Source organism: Mus caroli, unplaced genomic scaffold, assembly GCF_978045245.1.
Source record: "Mus caroli unplaced genomic scaffold, Mus_caroli_1 scaffold_1, whole genome shotgun sequence".
Classification (NCBI taxonomy): domain Eukaryota; kingdom Metazoa; phylum Chordata; class Mammalia; order Rodentia; family Muridae; genus Mus; species Mus caroli.
In genome coordinates, this window is record NW_028227256.1 from 12,508,407 (window position 1) to 12,529,554 (window position 21,148).

Here is a 21,148-nt window from a genome sequence, read left to right on the forward strand (position 1 = left end):
ATCTATATAATCTGAGAAAAACTGTGCAAAAGATTGTTTGTCCCATGGGCTCTCAATAAATACTGACAGAGCGCCATATGAAATTAAATTTCATCCTCTACTTCCGTCCTGATGCATTCTTCCTCCTACAGTGGTGGTTTACTGAAATCATGCAACCATAGCAAGTGAGGCTTTAAACACACGATGTGCTTCTGTCCCATGTGGGATGAATTCACCACTCTCCATCACGGCTGGTCTTGAATACTGCCAACCATGCAGATGGGGGAGGATGCTTTTTTTTTTTTAATATTTCATTAATTTATTTATTTGTTCATTTTACATCCCAATCACAGCCCCCTCCCTCCTCTCCTCCCACTCCCACCTTCACCATGCTCTTTATCCTTCTCCTCAGAGAAGGTGAAACTCCCCACCCCATGGGTACAAAACAGATTTAGATGCCCCTGCTACATCAAGTTACAGCAGGATTAAGTGCATCATCTCCTTCTGAGGCCAGACAAAGCAATCCAGCTAGGGGAAAGGGGGTTCAAAGGCAGGGAGCAGAGTCAAAGACAGCCACAGCTCTAATTGTTAAGGGAATCACATGAAGATCAAACTGAACATCTGCTAAAAATGTGTAGGGGGCCTAGGTCATAGGAGGAACCCATCACCATTGTGATTCTCTGCTGTGCTTGCAGACAGGAGCCTGGTATAACTGTCTTCTGATAGGCTCATCCAGCAGCTGATGGAAACAAAAACAGAGAACCACAGCCAAACATAGGTGGAGTTCAGGGAGTCTTTCGGAAGACTTGAGGGAGCCACAGGGGTCAAGGGCACCATAAGAAATTGGTCCACAGAATCACCTAACCTGGGACCAGGGGGCTCACAGAGACTAAACCACCAACCAAAGAGTGCTATTTTTTTTATTTTTTTATTAGATATTTTCTTCATTTACATTTCAAATGCTATCCCAAAAGTCCCCTATACCCTCCCCCCACCCTCCATCCCCGCACGCCCTGCTCCCCTACCCATTCTTTCCCACTTCTTGGCGCTGGCTTTCCCCTGTACTAGGGCTATTTTTAAAACTGGTATTTCCTGGTTTTCCTGTTCTTTCGATGAGAGATTATGCCTAAGGCTTGCAAGGTACAGATGTGGAAAGTGAGGTGGGGCACAGGGTTTGTTCCATGATGTCTTCATGAGAAGTAGCAGAGAAGGCAACAGCCGTTCATGAAGCGATCAGAATAAGCTTTATCTTCAGAGGCCAGGAGTGACATATGAGTTGCTGATGAAGTAAGAGCCAAATCAGTAGGTATGGCAGGTTAGTTATCAGCAGTATGGACAGCAGGGTAGTCATTAGAATTCGAGCCTGAAACAATGCAATCTCATGTGCCTGTTACTCTCCCTAAAACTAATGAGCTGCCAGTCCACACAGTGAATCCATGTGCGTTTCTCTACTTTAGCCATGATTCTTTACAATCTCGATCTTTTAAAAAGATCACCTTTAAGGTAAATTGGCCCAAAGAGGAGCTCAGATGTGGGAAATCTAAGATTTGGAACTATACCAACCCAGGTGACTTTTCAGCCTCAAGGTATGACCTGGCTGGACTGAAACAAATGAAAGGCTCCCTGAACTTACATTCTTTTGCCTGGTAACTAGCCATAATAATACTTGCCAGACTATTTGTCTTAGTTAGGGTTTTACTGCTGTGAACAGACACCATGACCAAGGCAAGTCTTATAAAAAACAACATTTAATTGGGACTGGCTTACAGGTTCAGAGGTTCAGTCCATTATCATCAAGGTGGGAGCATGGCAGTATCCAGGCAGGCATGGCACAGGAGGAGCTGAGAGTTCTATGTCTTCATCCAAAGGCTGCTAGTGGAAGACTGACTTCCAGGCAACTAGGGTGAGGATCTTATACCCACACCCACAGTGACACACCCATTCCAACCAGGCCACACCTATTCCAACAAGGCCACACCTTCAGATGGTGCCACTCCCTGATCCAAGGATATACAAACCATCACATTCCACTCCCTGGTCCCCATAGACTTGTTCAAAAACATGAGTCTATGGGGGCCATACTTAAACATAGCATAATGCAAAATGCATTTAGTCCAACTTTCAAAGTCCTCATAGTCTATAGCGGTCGCAACAATGTTTAAAGTCCAAAGTTCAAGGTCTCTTCTGAGATTCATTCAACTTAATTAACTGTAATCCCCAAAGCAAGGCAGGAAACCAGCTGGGCAAACTCCAAACTGCATCTCCATGGCTGTTGTCAAAGCGGTTCAGATCTCCACTCCTTGTTCATGTTTTTTTGACTGCAACAAACTGCTTTCTCCTGGGCTGGTTCAACTTCCTGTTAGCAGCTTTCCTCAGCATGTATCCCATGGCTCTGGCATCTTTAACATCTTTGAGTCTCCAAGGCAATTTCAATGTTACAGCTTCTTGTTTCAGTGTCTGGGATTCCACTTGATCTTTTGGACTCCTCCTAAGGGCTGGCATCACTTTTCCTTCTCTGTGCTCTGTAGCACTCTATGCTCAGGTTGATCCACTCCACTACGGCTGCTGTTCTTGGTGATCATCCCATGGTACTGACATCTCCAATACACTGGGGTGTTCCACTCCAACTAGGCTTCACCAATAGCCTCTCATAGGCTCTCTTCAGGGTGCCAAGCCTCAAATTCTTTGCATGACCCCTTCAGTCCTGGGCCATCAACTACAGCTGAGGCTTCAACTTCTCCAATGGCCTTCCCTGGCCTCTCACAGTGCTAAGCCTCAGCTTCTCTCCATGATCCCTTCATTCCTTCACAAGCAGTACCACCTGAGTGACTCTTACACATTACCAAGTCCAGCCGCAGCATGAAGAACAACCTTGGGTATCTCTGGAACACAGCTTCTTTGTGCTCCCAGAAAACAATTTCCAGAAGATTTCACCTCAGTAATGCTGGTCTCTTCTTAATCATTGCAAATTCCTTACCTCCAGCTAACCAGCATCAATTTTCCCAGTGGTTCCTCCCATTCTTAATTCTAGAGCCAGAGCCACATGGCTGAAGCTGTCGAGTTCTGCTGCTTACAGGACTAGAACATGATTCCCTTGTACTATCACATTATCACTAGCTTTATGTTTTCTAAATCCTTCACTGCCTAAGCTTGGCTATCCTGGTTCTTGCTCTGTAGATTGACCTTGAATTCAGAGATCAGCATGCTTGCCTCATGGGATTAAAGGTGTGTACCACCATGCCTGGATCTAATTAAGCTGGGTAGAATCTTGCCCCAAGGTCCCACTCCCTTAATCTGTTATCTCCTAGAACACGAGATTTTGCTCCATTTCACTTCCTGGTACTCCTTTAATACTCAAACCATATATTTTATATTTTTCCTTTCTAAGCTTGCTATGCTTGTTCATACTTCTCTTCATAAGACTTAACCAGAGAACAAAGTCTCTGCTGGGCTTTTTTGAAACTTCTTTTGTCAATGCAACTAATGCAATTAATCCAAGTCTCTTCACCTTAGCCTCAGGTAAACTTTTCAGACAAGAGCAAAAAGTAGCCACATTCTTCACCAAAATACCACAAAACCAGTCTTTATGCCACATTCTGAAATTCTTCTCCTTTGAAATCTCTTGGGCCAGGTCAACACAGTTCAAATCATTCCCAGCAACAAAGTCTTCTATATTCCTACTAGGATGACCCATTAAGCCCCATTTAAAGCATTCCACTGCTTTCCAAATCCAAAGTCCCAAAATCCACATTCTTTCAAATAAAAGCATGGTCAGGCCTATCACAGCAATACCCCACTTCTGGTACCAACTTCTGTCTTAGTTAGGGTTTTACTGCTGTGAACAGACACCATGACCAAGGCAAGTCTTATAAAAAACAACATTTAATTGGGACTGGCTTACAGGTTCAGAGGTTCAGTCCATTATCATCAAGGTGGGAGCATGGCAGTATCCAGGCAGGCATGGCACAGGAGGAGCTGAGAGTTCTATGTCTTCATCCAAAGGCTGCTAGTGGAAGACTGACTTCCAGGCAACTAGGGTGAGGATCTTATACCCACACCCACAGTGACACACCCATTCCAACCAGGCCACACCTATTCCAACAAGGCCACACCTTCAGATGGTGCCACTCCCTGATCCAAGGATATACAAACCATCACACTATTATAAGCACAAAATGAGATAATATATGAAGTATCCAGTACCAAATAGTTTCTCAATAAATCTGTTTCGTTCCCATTCAAGAGTGAACATTAAAACAACCTAGGAGACATAGGTCTGTGCTCAGACTCACCATGTTTCTCCATTAGACACTTGCTGAGTGCAACATCCCCTCTCCTATTATCTCACAATGAGACAGTTAGATTTGGTCCCTGAATCCAGAGCAACAATAGTACCTGAGAGCCTAGGTTCCTTTGTAGACCTACTGTGTCAGAAATTCTTGTGGAAGGATCCAGCAACCTGTGCTTCATCAAGCACTCCAATGAATTCTCACGTACATTTAACACTGGTGTGTTAAGACAAATCAGATTAATGACAGGATCAGCCAGTGCAATGCCTGTAGACCTCAGTAAATATTTTCTAAGAGTACAATCTCATACTTGTCTATACAGATCCATTTAATGTTGCTAATACTTTACTTCAACTGGGGCCTACAGGATGATATGCCTAAGTAATTCCTAGACTTCATGAAAACAGTCATTTCTAAAGTTCTACTCACTAACAGACCCTGTGACTGGTTATATATCTTAAGTTCGGGGAATTAATAGAACCAAACACCAGGCTGAAGAAGTGGTTTGGCTAGTAAACTGCCCACTGTGCAAGCATGAGGACCTAAGTTTGAAAATTTAGCACCCACATAAAAGAACAAGACATGGAGGTGATGCATGAAATCCCAGCATGATGGGAACAAAGATTAGAGCATCCTTCGGTCTTGATGGACATTTAGCCTAGCCAACCAGAAAGCACCAGATTCAGGGAGGGAGCTTGTAAGGAAGAAAGAAATATAGAGGAGAGGAGAAAGGGGGTGGGAAAGAAGAAAGAGAAAAAGAAAGAAAGGGAAGGAAGGGAGAATGAAGTAGGGGAAGGAAGGAAAAAGAATAAAAGGAGGAAGCTGGTGTTGAAGACACCTGACCTACATATGCAGACACATACATACATACAGGAGCACACACAGACACACACACACAAACACACACACAGATGTCATCACCTTCCTGAGTACCACCACCTCCCCCCCCCTTGATTTTTCACATTTATGTTTGGTAACTGAGTACCAAAAGCAACAACCAGGTAATTCAGCTATTGCAAAACCTCAGGCTCAGAGAACAGTGACTATTGCCAGTCGCCCAGAGAATAAGTTTCCTATTGTGTGTGAAGATGCAGCTAGAGGAGTTCAGGAGGCTGAGTTAGTCTGCAACATTCGATTCTCAGTGCAAAGCTGAAGCCAACCCAGAAGAGTTTAAACCCTCAATGTGTCCCCTCCCACCTTCTCTTTTACATTGCTACCTTGCCACGGAGTTTTGAAATGACTCATCAGCAGGTGTCTGTCAGGCTTGAGTTGACCACACATCTGCTCCTTCTTTATACCTTGCCTTAAATGGAAGAGAAAAACAAAATACAGCCTTGAGCTTGAAACACAAGCACTCATAAATGAACTCCTTTCAACAATGCTCAAGGAGAATCAGAAAACAAAACCAACCTTTCTTTCTTGTATACACCAGGGCCACCAAAGCATATGCATTGTTCTGTCAAGGACCAACACTTGCCAGAGTGATTGCTGGAACCTTGAGGGAAGAGAGATTGTGTTTATAATGAGAGAAAAATGGAAGAATCAAAAGCCTAGCCCTCAGCTGTCAGCACCAGCATACAATATGTCAGTAGAACTATGGGATACCTTTGACAAGAATACCATCATGCTTGCTTTAGTCAATCTTAGTGAAGCTACCTGATTTAAGCAATGGTTTTTCTTTGCAACAGATGAATGCCTCCCAACAAAATCAATAAGCTATAAAAGTTGTGGCATTGATTTTAGAATAAAATGGCTGTTTCAAAAGAAGGCAATTGTATTTGCAGTGCTGGCAGCCTGTTCAAGTCTCTGGAGAGACTGAATGCAGAGGAGCATCCCCCTTTCTGAAATATGCATAACTTGCCTCAATCAACACCCTGTGCAGTTTAGCCAATAAGATCACCAGAGCTCAAGTTTTGTTCACTCTGTCGTAAACTGGCATAACTCTGCAAATGCTTGATAAAATATGTTGTACCACCTACCTATGAATGTTTCTGTGTAAAATCCTTGCTCACCATGCTCTAAGCAAGTATGCAGCCATGGCACCTTAGGTATATCAAAACTCTGTTCCAAACACCTGCCAGCTTCCCCGTGGGTATGTTCTCTGACCATGGTCTATGTGTAGCAAGGCCCTATGAATTTGAGGCCACAGAGTTCCAGTGGTTCAGAAATATACAACATGGAATATGTGTTGGTCCACCAACTATTGAACACGTTGTCTTTTTTTTTTCACTTTTCTTTATTAATTTATTTTTTTACACTCCATATTTTATCCCCAACACCCACAATCCACCCTCTGACTGTTCCACAACCCATACCTCCTCCCCACCTACCTGTCTCTGCATGGATGCCCCCACACCCCACCCCACCAACCTCTAAACTCCCTGGGGCCTCCAGTCTGTTGAGGGTTAGGTGCATCGTCTCTGTACACAGACCTGGCTGTCCTTTACTGTGTGTGTGCTGGGGGCCTCATATCAGCTGGTGTATGCTGCCTGGTTGGTGTTCTAGTATCTAAGAGATCTCACGGGTCCAGGTTAATTGACATTGCTGATCCTCCTACAGGATCATCCTTCTCCTCAGCTTCTTTCAGCCTTCCCTAATTCGAGAACAGGGGTCAGCTACTTCTGTCCATTGTTTGGGTGCAAATATCTGCATCTGACTCTTTCAGCTGCTTGTTAGATCTTTCAGAGGGCAGTCATGATTGGTTCCTTTTTGTGAGCACCCCATAGCCTCAGTAATAGTGTCAGGCCTTGCAACCTCCCCTTGAACTGATCCCTCTTTGGGCCTGTCCCTGGACCTTCTTTTTCTCAGGCTCTTCTCCATTTCTATCCCTGTAATTCTTTCAGACAGGAACAATTATGGGTCAGAGTTGTGACTGTAGGATAAACCCCATCCCTCACTTAATATCCTGTCTTCCTGCTGGAGGTGGGCTCTATAAGTTCCCTCTCCCTACTGTAGGGCATTTCATCTAAGGTCCTTCCCTTTGAGTTCTGAGAGTCTCTCTACTCCCAGATCTCTCCCCGCCCAGGTCTCTCCCCTCTCAGGTCTGTGGTACATTCTGGAGGGGCCCTCCAACCTCCTATCTCTCAAGGTTGCCTGTTTCCATTCTTTCTGCGAGCCCTCAGGGCTTCAGTGCTTTTCCCTAACCCAATACCAGATCAGGTTCCTCTTCCCTCTCCCTACTCCCTCACTTTCCCACCCAGACCCCTCCCTACCTCCCCAATTGTGATACCTTTCCTCTCTCTCCCAAGTGGGACTGAGGTGACCTCACTTGGGCACTCCAGCTTATTGACCTTTTTGAGGTCTGTGGACTGTATCTTGGATATTCTATACTTTTGTTTTGTTTTGTTTGGCTAATATCCACTTGTTAGTGAGTTCATACCATGCATATCCTTTTGGGTCTGAGTTACCTCACTCAGGATGATATTTTCCTGCCATACTCAGGATTTTCTCATTCTTAATAGCTGAGTAGTATTCCATTGTACAAATGAATATTTTCTATATCCATTCTTCTGTCAGGGGACATCTAGGTTGTTTCCAGCTTCTGGCTATCACAAATAATGCTGCTATGAACATAGTAGAACGTGTGCCCCTGGGGCATGGTGGGGCATCTTTTGGGTATATTCCTAGAGGGATATAGCTGGGTCTTCAGGTATATCTATTTCCAATTTCCCGAGGAACCTCCAGATTTATTTCCAGAGTGGTTATACCAGTTTGCAATCCCACCAACAATGGAGGAGTGTTTCTCTTTCTCCACATCCTATTCAACATATGTTGTCACCTAAGGATTTGGTCTTAGCCTTTCTGATTGGTATAAGGTGGAATCTCAGGGTCATTTTGATTTACATTTCTCTGATCACTAAGGACTTTGAACATTTCTTTAGGTGCTTTTCAGCCATTCAAGATTCATCAGTTGTGAAATCTTGGTTTAGTTCTATACCTCATTTTCTGATAGGATTGTTTGGTTATTTGTTTGTTTGTTTGTTTGTTTGTTTGTTTGTTTGTTTTTTAGGTGATTAGCTTCTTGAGTTCTTTATATATTTTGGATATTAGCCTTCTATCAGATATGGGGTGAGTGAAGATTTTTTTCCCAATATGTAGGTTGCCATTTTGTCCTATTGATAGTATACTTTGCCTTATAGAAGCTTTCCAGTTTCATGAGGTTCTATTTATCAATTATTGATCTTAGAGCATGAGCCATTGGAGTTCTGTTTAGAAAATTTCCTCCTGTGTCAACAAGTTCAAGACTCTTTCTCACTTTCTCCTCTATTAGATTCAGTGTATCTGGTTTTATGTTAAGGTCCTCGATCCACTTGGACTTGAGCTTTGTACAAGATGACAAATACGAGACTACTTTCATTCTTCTACATAGAGATAGCCAGTTAGACCAGCACCATTTATTGAATATGCTTTCTTTTTTTCCATTCTATATTTTTGGCATTTTTGTCAAAGATCAAGTGACCATAAGTGTGCAGTTTTATTTCTGGATCTTCAATTCTATTGCATTGATCAATTTGTCTGTCTCTGTACCAATACCATGCGGTTTTTATCACTATTGCTTGAGGTCAGAGATGGTGATTTCCCTAGCTCTTCTTTTATTGTTAAAAATTGTTTTCACTATTCTGGATTTTTTGTTTTGGTTTGGTTTGGTTTGGTTTTGGGGTTTGGGGTTTTTTGTTTGGTTGGTTGGTTGGTTGGTAGGTTTTGTTTGTATGTTGGGTTTGGGGGGGTTGTTTAGTTTTTTTCCTTTCCAGATGAATTTGAGAATTGCTCTTTTCATGTCTTTGAAAAATTGGGTTGGGATTTTGATGGGGATTGCATGGAATCTATAGGATGGTCATTTTTACCATGCTAATTCTGCCAATCCAGGAGCATGGGAGATCTCCCCATTTTCTGAAATCTTTGATTTCTTTCTTGAAAGACTTGAAGTTATTGTCATACAGGTCTTTCACGTTTTTGTAGTTACCCCAAGATGTTTTATATTATTTGTGGCTATTGTGAAGGGACTTGTTTCCCTAATTTCTTTCTCAGCCTGTTTATCCTTTGTATAAAGGAAGGATACTAACTTATTTGAGTTAATTTTATATCCAGCCACTTTGCTGAAGTTGTTTATCAGGATTAGGAGTTCTCTGGTGGATTTTTTGGGGTTACTTAAATATACTATCATATCATCTGCAAATAGTGATATTTTGATTTCTTAATTTCCAATTTGTATCCCTTTGATCTCCTTTTGTTGTCTAATTGCTCTGGCTAGGACTTCAAATGCTATATTGAATAGGTAAGGAGAGAGGGGGAAGCCTTGTCTAGTCCCTGACTTTAGTGGGATTGCTTCAAATTTCTCTCCATTTAGTTTGATGTTGGCTACTGGTTTGCTGTATATTTTTTTATTGTGTTTAGGTATGGGCCTTAAATTCCTGATCTCTCCAATACTTTTAACATGGAGGGGTGTTGTATTTTGTCAAATGCTTTTTCTGCATCTAAGGAGATGATCGTGTGATTTTCTTTGAGTTTGTTTATATAGTGGATCACGTTAATGGATTTTCATAGATTAAGCCAACCTTGCATCTCTGGGATGAAGCCTGGATGAATGGTGGTTTTGATGTTGAACATGTTGTCTTAACATTCCTTTTCAATGGCATCTTCTTAGCACTTCTCTTCAGAGCTCTCTGACTTACTCAGCACCTGATTTTCTTGTGTATTTGCGTCTTTGCAGCACACTGGGCTTTACCTGAGAGGGGCAATCTCTGCATATAAGAATACACATGTACATTTATATTCATTTTAGAAATAGAAGAGTGAATGAGATAATGAAGCCTAAGATATCTAGTGTGTAGAAAATGTTCAGTAAGCATTAGCTCTTATAATTCTTTATGCTAACCTGCTTTTGGAAGCCTAGGCTACATAATTCTATGCTTATTTCTTCATTTGAGCTTTGAAATGTTGACTTTGATTTTGGTAGCAAAGAAAGAAAACAAAACATCATTTTAATAAGTATTAGTATTTGTAGATTCATATAAATATACATCAATAAAGTAAAGCTTTTCATTTTGGGCAAAAGTAAGCAGAGAGTCCTTTCTTTAGATGTGGGTCAGAATGAATTAAAAATACTTTTAAAACTGTTCTTAGATCAGCGCTGTTTATGGTTATGATTATTTTAAAACTTAAATCAGCTGAGAGTCCACTGGCAGAAAGCAATTTTTATATTATATTGATTATTTTTATATGTATTGGTATTTTACCTGTATGTATGTCTGTGTGAGGGTGTCAGATCCCCTGAAACTGGAGTGAAAGATAATTGTGAACTGCCATGTGGGTGCCAGGAATTGAACCTGAATCCTCTGGTAGAGCAGCCCATGCTCTTAATCGCTGAACCATCTCTTCAGCCCAGGCAGAAAGCAATTTTAAAATGACTTTTCTGTATGGATTTTTTCATTGGTGACATGGTGCAAGCATTGAAGTAAAAGCTGCAGACATCCAGATAGAACATCTCAGAATACAGTTTAACACACTTCTGGATTCTATGCTGCGGTGATTTGAATGAAAATGACCCCCTCAGGCTCATATGTTTGAAATCTTGGCCCCAGTTGGTGGAACTATTTGGGGAAGATCAGCCTTATTGGAGGAGGTGTGTCACTGGGGTGGATTTTGATGTTTCAAAAGCCCATGCCTGACCCAGTTAGCTTTCTTTCTCCCTTGTGCTTCTGAAACAGAGTATGTAAGCTCACGACCACTACTGCTATGCCATGAAAACCTGCTGCTATGCTCCCCACTATGATGTTTCTGGATTCTAACCATCTACAATCTTGAGCCCCCAATTAAGTGCTTTGTTTTATAAGTTGTCTTGGTTATGGTGTTTTGTAATGGAAATAGAAAAGTAACTAAGACACATGCTAACATGAGGCTTTGCCCAGTCCCAAGAAATTGTAACTTCCAGAAGAACCTGAATCTTACTTATAATATCTGTGAGAGTGCACTTGTATATGAGCATCTATATGCATGTGTGGGCTTTTGTGGGTGAAGGTTTATACTGTGTGTCTTCCTTGATAAGATTTCACCTTCTACATTGAAGCAAATGAAATAATTGAACCCAAAGCTCTCAGATTGAGCTAATCTAGCTATCCAGCTTGCTCTAGGGATCCTGTTCTCTGCCTCCTGGGATCTTTGAGTATAGATGAGCCATCATGCCTGTCCTGCATTTATGTGTGTACTGGAAATCTAAACATAACTTCTCCTATCTGCACAGAAAACCTTTTTACAGCTGAGTCATTTCTTATAACCCTGAGTCTCAGGTTTTATATGTCTCTTTTCCAAGGTAATTTTGACATGCATTAACACATCAGAAACACTAATTTTGTGTTTATACTTAGGAATGAGTTGACAAATGTGCTTTTCAAAACTCCAGTGCCTTCAATAGACATTAAGCAGGTACAAAGTTCTCTAGAACCAGGACAAAGCCTAACAGGCCTGAGAGTAATTAGTGAAATAGAAAGCCATGTAGTCAATTATACATGAAGCCCAGTGAGAGAGGCACCATTTGGTTGTGATTATTTTAAAACTATACTTCTTCGAGTTCTGTGAGGTGGTAGTGCACACTTTTAATCCTGGCTCTTGGGAGGCAGAAGCAGAGGCAGGTGGATCATTGAGTTCAAGGCCAGTCTGGGTTACATAAAGAAACCCTGTCTTGAAAAACAAAACAAAACAAAACAAACAAACAAAACACCTCCTAGACCTCCCTCTGTTTCTCAAAACAGTTTAGCAGCAAGGGAAATGAAGCATGTGCCAGTTCAGCTGATAATACCCAGTAATTGAAAGCAGAATCATTTACCCAAAGACTCTATCTATTCTGCCTGGTGCAACTCAAGTGCTCAATAAGTAATGTTGAATTATTAAGTACAAAGAATGTATTGTTAGCTTCAGTGGTAAGTACTGTTGTGAAGGCCTGTGCCCAGTACTGCTGGGAAACACAAGCAGCAGATTTCCCAGAGGAGGTAAGGCTTGCGTGGCCCTTAAGGTAGGCAGCTATGAGAAAAGAAGCAATCTAGGCAGATCAATGTGTGCCCATGGACATAGGAGAGGCGTTATACAGTTGAAGAATTCAAGTGCTTACCATTTCTCAGCCACAGTGACCAGGGCCCATAACTGTGACCACAGAGATCCTGCACCATGTCTTCACAGATGGAGAGGAAAAGACAGACACATGGCCTATGTGACAAAGTCCTCCTTGAAAGTGCAGGGCCCTCAGAGCTTACCAAGCAAGCACAACAGTGGAGAAAGCACAGAATGATGAGAGCTTTGCAATTGTGCAATGGAAAGACAGCATCCCATTGGTGTTGACTTGAACCTCTTTGAATTGACTTGAAAATGAACCTGCTTCACTCAAGAGTTTGAAACTGACGGTAAAGAAGCCTTTTGTGGAGGAGGATTTGCTGTACACTGGAGACAAGGAAATGGATATGGCATTAGGAGTGCAGAAGAACTCAGTTATCAAAGATAAGACTGAAAAATGACAAGAATGGGGTCCTATATATAGGAAAGGCTCAGAGAGGGAGAAATATGTCCAGGATTCCTAGCTAAGCAAGCAGGGTAGAGATATGGAGAGACACCAACAGAGTTTCATCCACCTGAGCTCAGCTCTGAGTGGAGATGCTATCCAGTACTACATCTTATCTAATTGGGCTACTGAGATAGGCCTCATACCTTTGGACCTGAATGAGTTTGCATGTCTTGGTCATCATATGTAGCCCTGTATTGCCTATCTTCTCTTTTAGCTGAAAAAAAAAAAAAAGAGCAGTAATAATCAAGAATTTTGGCTTCACATTTTAGGAAAATAAACTCTCAAATTAATCAAGAGAAAAATGTATGCTTACAGATCTCTTGTTTTGTGGTTTCCTGCTTGGCACAATAATACCAGAGTTAGTATCTATACTAGGTGAAATATATCTGGAAAAAATCACTGGGATACATTCCCTGACAACGAATGACAGGTACCCCTCAGCACAGAATCTGGATCAATTATGACAAATGCCTTACTTGGGAGACAGTTTCCCATTAATACAATTCATTACACGCATTCAAGTTAGTGGTTGCTAGTTGCAGGGTGTCATAGAACTTACAGGAAAGGACCTACATCACTCTTTTAAGTGGAGGGAAGCATGTTCACTGAGCAGAAAACATTTTTCTGGATCACACTTGTACACACCACACTAGGATGTCATATCCTTAACCTTTAGTCATTATTGTGTACTGATGGCTGAGACAAGCAAAGTTGCAACTAAAACTGATACCAGACCAGCTGCTTGGCAGAGGTGGAAAGGAACTCAGACACCGGTAAAACTCTCCACACTGCTGAGCTGCCTGCAGGCTGTGCAGTGTGCTCCGGATTCCCAGCTTAGTGAGATACTACCCATGCTGGGGTGGGCTTTCAGGATGCAGCTGTCTTTGAGTGATTTTTGCTTCTGTGAGTAACTCTAACAAAACTTTTTGGGTCACCAAGTTGGACTTCAGTGGTATCTGTTCTTTGGTCTGTCATGGGCTCTCTGCTGGGTTGAATAGACATGTGTGTTGCATCGCCCCAGAAAATGTTTTGTCACAGAATGCCTCCAACCTGTCTTGTCTCCTAACAATCCCTGTCATTACCCCCTCTTCCCTTCAAGTCCCTTCTTCTCACATTCACGTCTTCTTGCTTTATCTGTGGTCTATTGATTCTAACCATCTGTGTGAAAACAAGATTAGGACTATGCATGGGGCCTGAAGGGCTCACTCTTGAGTATACAACTGAAGACATAATAGTGTAAGAAGAATGTCAGAGAAGATGAAAAATGCTATCCTCAGGGCAGAGCAAAATACAATCTTACAGCAGCTGAAGTAGCCTTCACTGGTCAGGCATAAGACAAGACCTGTTAATAGCCAATCATGGACCAGAAAAGAGCTTATGGGACCCTTCTTCTTTCTAATTAGCTAGTCCAAAATTTCTTTTCTTAAACCATGTTCATTAAGAGAACTTGCAACTGGACCACCCTTATCTAATGACTAGGGGCTGCTCTCATATGTATAATTGCTGTATTGAGATACAATTTGTATGGTATAAAATTTGCCTATGTACTGTATAGTTTAGGGTTTTGTTACAGTCATTGATTTGTGCATCTGTGGATACAATTAAGCCTACATTTCCATCATTTCAGAAAAAAAAACCTACAGAGCAAAAGGGACATATAGCATCCATTCCTTTCTGTGCCCCACACACACTGTAAGCACCCAGAGCCTACTCTAGTCCTCTGCTTCATATTAATGCAATCATGTAATATGTAGGCTTTCGTTTCTTTCACTTAGCTTAATGTCTACAAGGTTCATCTACAGTATAACATGTACCAGTTCTGCACTTAAATTTATCCAGTTTTACCTGTGGGCATTTGGGTTTACGCTTTGAGACTATTATGAATAATACTTCCATGAACATCCATGAATAAGTTCTAATTGAACATGTGCTTCTATTTCACTAAGAGTAGAATTGTTAGATGATAGGGTAAATCTATGTTTAACACCTGGACAGATTGACAGCTGTGTTCTGAAGTGGTAACACCATCATATACCTCTACCAGAAAAAATGATTTCAAGTTTGCCTCGTCTTTATTAACAGTTGTTTATTGTCAGCAGCCTCATGCACATGAAACACTGCCTCACTATCATTTTTATGTGCATCTCCCTAATGGGTAATGATCATGAGCATCTACTGATTATGTTTATCAGCTACTTGCCTGTCTTCTCTGTAGACATGTCAGTTCGGTGCATTGTACATTGGGTGGGCTATTTAATTTTTATGATTGGATTATAAGAGCTCTTTTTAAATTCTGGTTGTAAATCCTTTGGTGGAAATAGGAATTGCAAATATTTTTGGCCCTGTATTATTTGTAGCATAAAAGCTAATTCATTCTTTCTTTAGTTGTTTGTGCGTTTTGGCATCACATCTAAGAAGCTGTTGGTGAAGAAAGTCAAAAGGGTTTATGCTTGTCGTCTTAACAATTTATATTAGCTCTTTCACTTGTCGTTTGATCTATTAGAGTTGATTTTTGTGCATGATACAAAAAGGAGATCCAACTAATTTTTACCATGTGGATATGTCATGCTACCAAATAGTCCCGGCACTGTTTGTTGGAAAGATTGTTCTTTCCCCCAATTGAACTGGCTTAGCTTCTTTACTCTTTCAAAATATTAAGAACCATAAAAAGACAAACTAGCAATATTTCCTCAAATTAAAAGATTTACTGAGAATTAATTAGGTAGGTGGCTATGTCTACTGGATACTGTTCATGTCCTACAGCAATTAAAGAGCCTAATTTAGCATCAGTTGGACCCAGGTTAAATATGTCCTACATGTTGAATTCTAGAAAAGAAAAATAAATTGACTATAATTTCTCTCTACTCTATCTATCTAGGAAGACAGAGGAACAAACAGTAAACCCTGCTATATGTACTGCTGGGGAAAATGTGGGCCAAAACGGAAGCATAGAAGTGGGAGGGTTTCTCTGAGGTGAACGCTGAGTTTAGTCCTGGAGAGAAAGGAAAGGAAAAGCAGAGAGTTCCCTAAGACTAGAGCCCTTGCAAAAGTGGGGAAGAGAGCAGTTGGTGGAAGCAGAAAAGAAATCAGCTTGGAAAGATCGCGTACACCTGCCTCTGAATTTGGGCCACATTCTGTTGTCAAGGACATTAAACATAGCTTGTTCCTGAATGTCTGGAGGCTCTCAAGCCTCGCTTTGAATTTTAGCTTTGACACAGTGTGCTTCCAGGGTTGCCACCGCTGACCATGAATTCTAGGCTGCTTTCTCCTCATGAAAACGTGACCCAGGTGCTTACACTGCTCCTTAAATAGGGAAGTTTCCACAGTGCAGATCTCAAGCACAGCCTGAATGGTCTTCCTTACAAGTGGTGCTCCAGCCTGAGTAAAACTAAAGCTGAAAAAGAGTAATCTTTCTCTTTTAACCCAATATGTAAAGAGTAACCTTTACTTAATGCCAGCCAACTCTCAACCTGAGACATATTACCTGTGGCAAGTACCCCTCAGAGACACAGGGAGCCCTTGAAACTCTGAGAGCGTCAGGCTCACAAGGCCAGCTATTGCTCACTCCTTCGGATACAGCTTCAAAGCAGCTCCAGCTGCTGTCATGAGACAACCCAGAAAACAGTAAGGACCATTTCCTAGCAGGGTCAGGACACGTACCTACATGCCTACCTGTAAACCTCCATACTTTCTCTATGATCTATGCCCCAAGGGGCACCAATAGTGTTCAAGGGTTCTGTTTATTAAGATGGACTTCTCCTTTTGTGCTTAGTAAAAAGGGCCTCTTTGGGCAATCATCTGAAGTATGCAACTGGAGCTCTGAGAGGGGAAGACTTGAGTGCTGTTGTTCGTAACAGAGGGAAAAACAATGTCCCTACACATTGAGGAAGTCCTACCTATTACTACTAAGGAAATGGTAGAAGGTTTAATGCAGTGGGAATATAGCTGTGCTCTCTAAATGCTTGCCACTCTCATCAGCTACTGACAAGTTTCCTTTTGAGCTGTTAGTTCTGTACTGGGTGAAATGGAGATGGTAGAACCTACCTTCTGAAAGCACTGGGAGGATTAGTAGGAGAATTCCTGTTAAGGCTTAACTAAATAACATAAACTAAGTGCTGCTTAATGACTACTCTGAGAACTAGGGCTGTGGTTATTTCTCATTCTCACTATGGAAATTAATAGGGCTGCTGCATTACATAATTTGGTATCACTAGTACCAAAGCATTAATAGGGATGCTGCGTTAGATTAATTGGTGTAGCTAGGACGAAAGCAGAGAAAGGGAGAGAGATTTGCTTTGCTCATAGTTCCAGAGATCTCAAGCATCATTTGACAGAACATCATGGTGGCTGGTTTTTGTAGGGCAGAAGACCCTTCACCTCACAGTTGACAGTGTGTTGAGAAAGGAAGGGATTGGGCACTAGGCTTAGAACTTCAAACTATCTCTGGTAACCTACATACTCTAGCTAGGCCTTAGTTCCTAATGTGTTCCAATTCTCCCAAAATAGTGCCACCAGCTGGGGACCAAGAATTCAATACCTGAGCCTATGAGGACATTTCATATTCAAATGACAACAGATGCAACACACTGAAAATAGCCACATGTTTTCTCTGTGTGTAAAAGCCTGAGAACTGAGCCCAGGCCACAACCACATGGCTCTGTGCACCTTAAGCAATGTGCTCTGAGTTCTGAGGACATTGTATTGCTCTTGTATTGGCCCAAATTATACCTTTCACAGACTTTTTTATGTTGGGCATTCATCTATATTTGTTTATGATGATTTGTGTGCTACTGAGAGGAAAAGCTTTCAATTACTGGCAGAGAGATAGGACTGATCTAGCTTTAGCTCAAGTCATGGTTCCTCCAAAAAAATCATGTGAGGCTGTAATTATTCCACAAGCAATGGACATGGGCTGTATAATTAAGGAAGAGATACATTAACCAAAAATTATGATGATAAACAAGATGATGATATGCAATTAACCTTTGCAGTAGGTAACATCGGCAGTTACCCAAGCCTCTTTTCACAGAACTGCTCACTTGAAAATCATCCAGCTTTGCTGTGGAGTTTGCTTAAATATTTAATTTACCTGCCTGCAGAGAAAGTGACTCCCTCTCTTCATCTTTTTTTCCTTTGAGCTATAGCTTCTGCTTTTGCCATATCGACACTCAAAACTGTATCTTATCAAAAGAATTGGTTTTCTAAAGAAGTTTATTTTTTTCCTGAAGTCTCTAAATATAAGCTAGTATCTAAACAGTATTTACAAAGTAGAAGAAAGCCTAGTGTTCTTGTGTATTATTGAAGTGTGAGCTTGTGATGGAGAACTAACTGTATGTTCTGTGGTCAGGTGTCAGTGGAAGGTAGCTCAGGCCAGTAGAACCATGAGCCATGTGAGCAGAGGATTGGGGGAGATTCAGAAGCAGAAGGACTAACCATGTTCAAAAGTAAATGTTTGAGAAGACTGACATTCAATAGAATATTGCAAACCCAGAGGTTAGTCCTAAAGCCCATACTCTTTAGGAAGGTCCAAGGTCAGTTTGTAAGGTATAAATCTACATTACAACATAAAATCAGAAGGTTACATGATGACCCAGAGAGCCCTAGTCTGAAAGACCAGATGACAGGATTCAGAACTTCAGTCCCTAAGGGTTTCAAGGAGAAAACTAAGATCTTGATGAAGCAGGCAAAACAACCATCAGGAAATCTAAAATATACCCAAAGACATGAGGACAAGAGTGAAAGAAGAGTCCAACATTGATATCTAAGGGCAGAAAAGGTCATACTGCTAGATCAGTGCTCCCTAGCCAATAAGATACTTACAGGATCTAACCAGGGCCAGAATGAACTCAGACTTAGGCCAGATACAGGTGTCAGCCTTGACACCATTGACATTTTTTAACAATACATATTTGGTAATAAGGGGCTGCCCCATGCCTTCTGGAGTGTTTAGAAGCACATTTAGCCTTTAGACATTAACCTCAAGTCATAAAAATTAGAAATGTCTCCAGTTGTCATCAAATAGCCCTGGGAGAGAGGCAACATTTTCTTTGATTGAAACTAATAAGTGGTCACAGCTGCTAAAAATAAGTTGCTGCCAAGGTGAAGAGCCAAGATGACCACAGTGCTCAGGGCTTGCTGATGTTTGTCACATTTGTCTTCCCATACTCCCTATCAGAGCTTCCCAGAGCTTCCTTCTTGTTCTTAAGCATCAAGTCCTTTCTGGCTATGTTTGTCATTTTTCTGATTTCTTCTATAAGAAGAATTCTATTAGAATATATTCATGTCTACCCTAAAATTAGGTAGATGCCTGCATAGTCCCTACAGGATGATAGTTGGAAAGGCCTATATCCATTTACTGTAACTACCCAGGTGAAACACCCTATTCCATAGAAGTACCATGTCAAGTCCCAAATTTTAAAGCATCCATAGTGAATGTCACCCTTGACTAAATGAACCTGTGATGGTGGTTTCTAGTCAGTGTCTGTCTCTGGGGTGCCAGACAGGGTACTCTGAAATATTATTCTTCCTAGTTGGGCAGCAATGTGTGAAATGCAAAGATGAGGTGACATTGGTAACCATCTGGATCCCTCTGTCCTTTGGAATCTCACATGATCCCTTGTTGTTTCTTTCAATTGGCTATTAGTAGATTGAAATATCATGTTGAGATTAACGTGAGTTGATGTAGTTGCTCACACTTATTCTCTGAGCACTAAGAAGTTGATGCAGGAGAATTGGCATGAGTTCAAGGCCAGCCTGGAACACAGAATAAATTTCAGGACAGCCTGGACTAGAATCATCACACAGATACTCAGGCGCACATATACACAGCCACATACACACTTGCACACATATAGTACACACATAAAATCTTGACAGCACTCACATCCTTTCTGACTAGGGTGTTCTGGGTAGCATCCAATAGCATTTGTTATGTGAATTATTGATAGATGAGATGCATTTGCTTAGGCTAGCAGAGGAGACCTTCAGGAAAACTTACCCATCCTGCTCTCCATGGGAACATCTGAATAGAAGAGAGCAGCTCAGTAAGGTTTCATATCTTCCCTGTGTGAGGAAAACAGGGTTTTTTTTTTTAGAATAGTGGAAATTATAATCTAATCTAATCTAATCTAATCATCATTTCAACATTGATAGATGGATCTCTGCAGGTTACACAGAGCTCTTCAGGAGAACATGGCTCATTTTAACCACAGGATTACTTGTTTTCTTTCCAGCCTATGTTAAGTCTAGAATATGGAGTTAAGTCTAGAATCTGCTCATGGGATAGGGTAGGACAGGTTTCACTTGAGATAGCTTTAGGGTACTAACAGAAATTAGGGATTGATCTGGTCTGTTTAAGACGTTCTTAGCTGAATGGGAGCCCTATTGTTAAAGTATTGTCTGGGACGTCAGGTAAAATGTTTCAACTTACCAGGGGTTTTGAACGGATCAATTTTTGCTTTTATTTTCCCAGGATTTATCTTTATTATTATTTATATGTAAGGATTTTAAGATATTATAGAACTTTATTGTCAAAGCATATTATTATTCTAAAGTATTTTATAGATTATAAACTAGTCACTGATTCATTCCAAGATCTTGTAAAGCTATGGCAATTATTAAAAGAAGTGACATTTGATCAAGTTTTTGTATCAGTCACAACAATGATAAAAATCAAAGACTTTTTGCAAGCTAAAATCCCTTTATTTTTATTTCTCATTAAATTTATTAGGATTCTATGAGGATATTTATTGTTTCCATTGATTGTAAATAAGGAACCTGAGACATGGAAGGTCACCTGCCTGATGTCCTTATGTGTCAACCAACACTCAAGCTCAGGCAAAGTCTACTTGCATCATAATTATAGCATCCAATTTTTCTTATATAGGAGCCCAAAAAAACTATTTCTTTACTCTTACTCTTATTTAACATTTTTACCACCTCTGTCACTGTGGTTTTATATATAAGTACATATGTTTTATGTATATGTAAATTAACTTACAACTTTAAGTATACAATTTTGGGTGTGTATATAAATGTATGATTTCTTCTGATCTCAATATATAGATGTCCTGATATAAATTTCTGTTTCCCTGGATTATGCTTGGTGATGTGTTTTTGCAATAATGTACTACAGGGAAATATTTCAAGGATCCAGTATTCATTCATCCAGGTGTCACTAGTTTAGAGAACTGCCTGAATTCACCTAGTGGCTAAGGGCACCAACTTTCTATCAGGATCTAGAGGCAGAGAGCAACCTGACCAACCCAACCAAGGTCTTCTTTGGAAAGAGAAATTGATTAGCCCAAAGAAGAAGCATGAAGGCTGCTAA

General features: G+C 41.0%; 1 protein-coding gene and 1 long non-coding RNA gene across 2 annotated transcripts in view; one reads left to right on the top strand and one right to left on the bottom strand.

The window, feature by feature from the left end:
• Window positions 1–21,148, top strand: part of Kcnb2 (potassium voltage-gated channel subfamily B member 2) — a 423,142-nt gene that overhangs the window by 241,578 nt on the left and 160,416 nt on the right. The gene's annotated exons all lie outside the window — the stretch shown is intronic.
• The window catches only part of LOC147006007 (uncharacterized), a 170,607-nt gene that overhangs the window by 94,574 nt on the left and 54,885 nt on the right, over window positions 1–21,148 (bottom strand). Inside the window, exons 2-3 of the long non-coding RNA XR_015046705.1 lie at window positions 5,679–5,763; window positions 5,486–5,571 (exon numbers count right to left, since the gene is read on the bottom strand). This is a non-coding gene — a long non-coding RNA (uncharacterized LOC147006007). The remainder of the gene's footprint in view (window positions 1–5,485; window positions 5,572–5,678; window positions 5,764–21,148) is intronic.